Raw genomic sequence first — 6,945 nt, forward strand, 5'->3', positions numbered from 1 at the left:
ATATGATGATGCTTGATAAATCCATGATGTTATGCGAAAATCTTGAAGACTATGTGAAATTCTTGATGTTTCTAGAACCCTTTGATGTATGCATGATGGTATGATAACTTGCTGTTTTTCTTTCTTAAAAGAGTTGCTTGCCATGTTTATATGATCCTTTAACTGAAAAACATGCTATGTATGATGTCAAGATTTGATGCCATGAAGCTTTGTTGTATGCGTGTGACATGAGATTGCATGATGACAAGTTTGTGTTCTGATTTTATGATGAGAGGCGTAAAACGCTAATCTTCTAGGGTTATGCGTGATTTATGACTTGTGTGATGGGAATAGTTTATGATCAAACTTTATGATGAGGGGCGTGAAGCCCTAATTTTCTAGGTGGCATGTATGAATGATGCCTTGTCTTTTACCTTTGAGACATATGAAAACTGTTTACTGTTGTTTAATTTTAGTAACTTGAGACTAGAGTTGTGAACCATTCGCTTGCAAGTAGTGTGAAAGATTATGGTAATAGTGCTAGGAATAGGCTATGGACCATGAGAATGATGGTGCCGTTAGAGACAAACGGTGTACTTGCACGCGATGGTGATTTGTGGTTGACTGTGTTGGTCCCACGTGATTAACCATGATGAGTCATGGGATATGGATTGATTGTGTTGGTCTCCATGTGATTGTGGATTGATTGTGTTGGTCTCCACGTGATTTGGATCGACTGTGTTGGTCCCCAAGTGATTCTTCATCTGCGGATGATAGCAAATGGATCCAAGGAGAAGGGTGGTTGTGTGATTCTGAGGAACGGTTAGTCTAACTAAGCCTTTAGGTTAACTAACAAACGAATAGAGAACATGTGATGTGATATTTACACTTTTATGCTTAATATGCATGTATGCTTGAGATTTGTTGTTTGGAAGTTGACCCTCTCTTGTGTGTTATGTGTTTGTTTGGGGGGGGGGGGCTTAACCTCAGATGACCATTGTGAGGAGGACGGGTCATTCCAAGGAGATCGTTCTACATGATGAGGGTAGAGACGGAGCTAGGGTGGCCGACGAACACCAAGTCCGGAGAATCTACGTCGGCAGTGCTGCAGTTCGGTGTTTTGACCAGCAAGGAAAATGGCTCGAGACCCATTTGATGAACGGAAAAGTACGACTCCCGTATGCTCCACAACGTTTCGAGATACCTATTGAGGTGGATTCACAGCAGTCGTCGAACATGAGGTCTGAACCGGAGACGGATCCTTCAAAGTTCGTGCCAGATGATGAGAGGGAGCATTCGGTGGATTCAAAGCTGATGCCGGAACCTATGGCGGAGGACGAAGAGCTTCAATCATTGGAGGGAGAGCCTTGGAACTTGGAAGATCCATCGGATGATGAATTGAGAGCTAGAAGGTTTGTCGATTCAGCATGGCAACATTATGAAATGGGTGCGGGTGGAATCTACCGAGGTTTGTTGGATTACATGCGAGAGAAGTTTCCAAGGGAACCGGTACAGGATATCGACACAACTTCCAGAGATGAAGACTAAGGGAAGGGTTGGGTGTTATTCTAGAATTGTTGGGGAGATCGGATGATGAATTGAGAGCTAGAAGGTTTGTCGATTCAGCATGGCAACAATATGAAATGGGTGCGAGTGGAATCTACCTAGGTTTGTTGGATTACATGCGAGAGAAGTTTCCAAGGGAACTAGTACAGGATATCGACAAACCTTCCAGAGATGAAGACTAAGGGAAGGGTTGGGTGTTATTCTAGAATTGCTGGGGAGAGAGACTCGATTGGGCACTGAACTATTCTTACATTTTAAATAAGTTGGATTTTTTATGTAACCTTCACATTTTGATTTAAACCTGTGGTTATATGTTTTGTTCCGGATGATCAATCGAAGGTTAATGTGATTTTTATTTCATGCGTGGGTGTTTGTGAAAACTAAGTTTAAAGAGTTTTCGTAATAAATGGTTGTCGTTAATTCAAGATTTTAATTAATTGGTGAAAACTCTTTGTGAAAATTGTGATAATGGTTACTGTATGATTCTCGAGAAATCAGGGCGTTACACCAGCCGTAGCAACTCTTAACAGAGTAGAATCCCGACTCAGCCATGCCCCCCACTTGGGTATCTTCAACTTCCGGGTTAAGAACAAACGATAAGGATGCATGGTGGGAACGAATTTCTAAAGGAAAACAGTCCAGAAAACAGAGAAATTTATCTTACCACCTAGGGCTGAGCAGCGGTCGGTTTCGGGCCCATTTTGGCCTAACCGACCAAAACCGAGATGTCCATAACTTGGACCTCCACCGACCGTTGTCAATAACGGTGTTGTCGGGTTCGGGCCGTGTCGGGTGGCGGGTATTGCGGGCGGTTTAGGTCCGTTGTAGCTTCACAACATCAAAAATCGAAAAAAATTGAGAATAATTATTGAACATGAAAATACAAAGAAGATGAAATAAAAACAAAACAAAGGAGAAAAGTTATTGATAAAAATTACAGAGAAGAAGATATAAGAAGAGTCCTTGCTCTCAGTCACCATTGGAGATAAAAAGCTTTCATCTTGCATGCAAAGTTTGTAGATCTTGCCACAGAGGAAGATCCAAGACAGTCTCAGATTGAAGATGAATTGAATGACCTCTAATCTAATATGAAGAGCAACCAACCTCTAAACGAGCGGCAAGACTTCGATTGAATTGAAGATGAAGAACTTCGTCAAGAGTAAAGCAACGGAAGAGAAGAAGGGGGAGGCAACGGAGATGGCACTTTACTTCCTTAAGGTTTACGGTGTCTTTTTATTTTGAGGCTTTGAGCCTTTGAGGGAAAAGATAAAGGTTACTTGATGCTGTGTAAAGTAACTTGTTTTAATTAATAAATATTATGTAATATTGTAATGGTAAAATACTAAAAAAGTATTCCAGTATTACTATTTTTATTATGTTTTACTAGTTTTACGGAATCAATATGTTGAACAAGATATTTTATCATATCTTAGAGCTTTGCATCTAGCATAGAGGACAGAAAAATATGATTAAAGTTACTGACAAAGGTTGCTAGCTTTTGAAATTCAAAAGTAAAACACACTGCCCAAAGTCTAAGGCGTGTGTGAAGCGTGAAGGAGAAGTTGTGTGTGACTCAGTGAAATGTACTATCAGACTATCAGTCACAGTCACACCTTTTATTAAATTTAAGTATTCATTCAGGTAGCTTCGGGCACCGACTATGAAAAAAACTGAGCCTGCACCCGCTCGATTTAAGCCGTTCCAAACCGTAATTTTCCACCCCTGGACCCGGTAACCCGCCCAAATCCACCTGTTTCACTTTTGAGCTTACTGGGTAGCTCGGGTTCGGGTTGGTGCTCACCCCTATTACCACCCACCAACACATCACACAGTCGCAATTCTGAATCAGATATATGGACGACATCCACAAGGGCCCCAATGGGTCCTTAATCGCACCACCTGTCATACCAGAAGGAAAGAGATCCCCTGCCAATTCTGAGAACAAATCTCGGCGCAACAAGAGCCTTGGTCTTGTCCAGTGATCGAGAAAAATGCGAAATTGATCCAGTGCTTTGTACCTCTACATTGCTTGACAGGGGGTAGAGACCATGAAAGATGTTGACCCATAGCTTTTCTTCCCCGTGTAAGAGGCTCCAAATTTGTTTTCCAAGGAGAGCAACATTGCTGCGCCTTGCCGTCCTGATGTTTAGCTCACCAAGTGCCTTAGGAAGGGTGATTTTGTCCCAACTTACCATATGCAAGCTCTTGCGATCGGAGATGCTCCAGACAAAGTGACGAGCCATAGAATCCAGCTTGTTGCACACTACTTCAGGGAACCATAACACCTGCATCGCTTGAGAGGGGATTGAGCTCAGGACGAAATTGACCAAGGTTATCTTTCCTGCTTTGCTAAGCAACTTTCCTTTCTAGGAAGATAATCTTTTAGTGACCCGGTCCACTATAAAATCGAAGTGTTCCCTCTTTTGTCTCCTAGTGAACACGGGGTACCCAAGGTACTTTTGAAAGTTGGAGGTGAAAGGAATGCTTGTTACCGCAAAAAGGCGATCTTTCTTGGCTTGTAGTACACCCGGTGAAACCAAGGCTCTAGATATCTCAAGGCTAACTCTTAGACCCGATGCGTGACAGAAGCGGTCCAAGACATCATGAGCAACTCTCTCTTGGGATACCTTAGCCTTCATGAAAAGGAGCACATCATCGGCGAAAAATAGATGGGAGATGGGAGGCCCATTGCGGGAAAGCCTCAAGGCTTGCCAAGTGCCACTGTAAACCTCATGTTCAATCATTTGTGCTAGTCTTTCCATACAGAGGACGAAGAGATATGGTGATAGAGGGTCGCCTTTGCGGAGGCCCCTTCTAGGAGAGAAAGATCAGAGTCGAGCACCATTCCAGAGGATAGAGAGGGAAGCCAAGGTAACACAAAACATGATGAGCACCTCTTGGAGGAACCTCCAATCAACTCTATCATAGGCCTTTTCAAGGTCTAATTTAAGAATCACGTTGTTATTTCCTCCCTTCTTCTTGTGCATGAAGTGGAGCACCTCTTGGAGAACAATAGCGTTATCTGCGGTTCCTCTGCCAGGGATGAAACTGCTTTGGAGAGGGCCGACTATATTTCCCAAGAAGGGTCTAAGACGATGGACCACCACCTTAGTAATAAGCTTAAAGAGGACATTACATAAGCTAATTCGGCGAAATTCCTTAAAAGTGGACGGTGAATCCACTTTGGGGATCACTGCAATGAGGGTTTCTGCAAGGGACGAGTCAAAGCAACCCGTGGCAAAGGCTTCCATGACCACATGAGTGACATCGTCTCCTACTATATGCAAGAAGCTTTTGAAGAAAATCTCTTGAAAACCGTCAGGCCCTGGGGCCTTGTAGGAGTCCATGGAAAGCAAGGTATCCCACACCTCTTCCTTCGTAACCGGGGCCAAGAGATTTCTCATCGCCCTATCACTAAGAGTCGGGCAAGCATACGCATGGAGGGCAAAGGGGTCCCCCTGTTGAGTGCTGCAAAAGATATCCTTGAAGAATTTCAGAGCCTCCGAAGCCAGCAGGGGTTCATCTTCACACCATTCCCCACTGGATAGCCGCAAGCTGTGGATTCTATTCCTTTTTTGACAAAGCACCGTTTTGGTGTGGAAATATTTGGAATTGCGTTCACCAAACCGGATGAAGTTCTCCCACGCTTTTTGGAACCAAAGGATTTCCTCTTGCATGAGAGTTTCCTCCAATTCATGTTGAAGGTTCATATGTAAAAGGGATAGTGAAGCCGAATCCACCCTCTCCATTTTCCTCTGTATCCTGCCAATCCTAGCCAAGAGGTTTCTCTTCCTTGCAAATATATTCCCGAACACGTCTTTGTTGAAAATGTTGGATCTATTCCTTACAGCAGCAAGCTTTCCTGGGACAGCAACCTGCTCATCCCAAGCCATAAGCACGACATTCTCATAATCTGAGTGGAGCATCTAAGAAGCCTCGAAGCGGAAGGGCATGGGGCCAACAATCACCGGCGGTTCCCCACAGTGCAAAAGCAAAGGGCTGTGGTCCGAGTGAACTCCCGGTAGCACTTCCAAGAGCACGTCTTGGAATGCCAAAGTCCAGGATTGATCCCCAAAGCACCAGTCGAGACGTTTGTGGATAGGATTTTCCCCTTGCCTATTTCTGATCAATGTAAAGCTCCCTCCTGTCGCAGGAATATCAATCAGATCACAGGTGCTCACCACGTGAGCAAATCTTGCAGCCCCTGCTTGGATAAAAGCTCCACCTTTGACATTCGAGGGGTATAGCACCTTGTTGAAGTCCCCTATCAGGAGCCAGGGGTTAGAGATGGTGTCACGGAGCCCCTCTAAGTGTTCCCAGCACAGAGTACGATTGGAATGAGTGGGACAAGCGTAAACCCCTGAGCAAACCCTGCTCTGGTTCCCACAGCGCACCTTAATCGATAGAACTTGGCCAAAATTGCAAAAAGTGTCAAATAGGAATGGTGATCCTTGCCTAGCAAGGCACCAAATCCCTCCGGAGTGCCCTGCTGCTTCAACAATGTCGATTGCAGAGTAATCCAATTGCCCCAAGAATCGGGACACCTTTTTAAATTCAACATGGGTTTCGAAAAGGAAGATAAGAGTAGGCTTGTATCTTGTGATAAGCTCTCTTAGATGTCGTTTAGTGAAGACTCCTGAAGCTCCTCTAATGTTCCATGAGAGGACAGAAAACTCAGCAACCTCCCGGATGGAAACAGGGGGGAGAAGTGAGCACAAGAAGTAAACAGGTTCAAGGGGAAGTGGGCCTCAAACAAAGGTCCAACCCAATGGGAACATAGCATTGGTCTGGAGCAGTTTTTGTTGGAGGCCCATCTTGAGTTAGGCAACTCGTGTCATCCTCAGTGGCTCCAAAAACAAACGACACTGTCAATCTGGCATGATTACCTTTACCTCTAGAGTAGTCGATGGCCAGGTTGCGGGGCCTACCTTGCACGTGGGACCTTTTTTTGGGTAAAGACTGTGGCGAAGTATCATCCCGCTTACGTCTCTTCGAAGGGGTCCCGGTGGTCTCGATGAAAAAAGATCTTCACCGGAGTCCTATCCTTCTCAGTTGGAGCCCCCTTGGTCGGGCTAGGGGCGGTTTTATTGGATCCAATAATTTTCGCTGACATAGAGGTCAGTGCCTTGGATTTGTTGCCCTTTGTGTGTTTAGAGGGCAGCAGGTTAGAGTGGAAAAGAGATTTGTCCTTCTATGAGTTTGTAGCCTTGTCAGTCTCTCTTCCTGTTGACTTTGTTGCCTCTTCCAAGGGAAAAACCAAACCATGTGATTGATGGCTGACTTGCATCGGTTGTGAAGTAGCTTTGCCCTGGTTGGTCTTGACACGTGGCTTGCGTGTCAAAACGGTTTCAAAGTTGCCCTCCTTCCTCGGGATTTGTTTCCTAGGATTTTTGCTGTTCA

Source organism: Lotus japonicus, chromosome 1 (assembly GCF_012489685.1).
Source record: "Lotus japonicus ecotype B-129 chromosome 1, LjGifu_v1.2".
NCBI lineage: Eukaryota > Viridiplantae > Streptophyta > Magnoliopsida > Fabales > Fabaceae > Lotus > Lotus japonicus.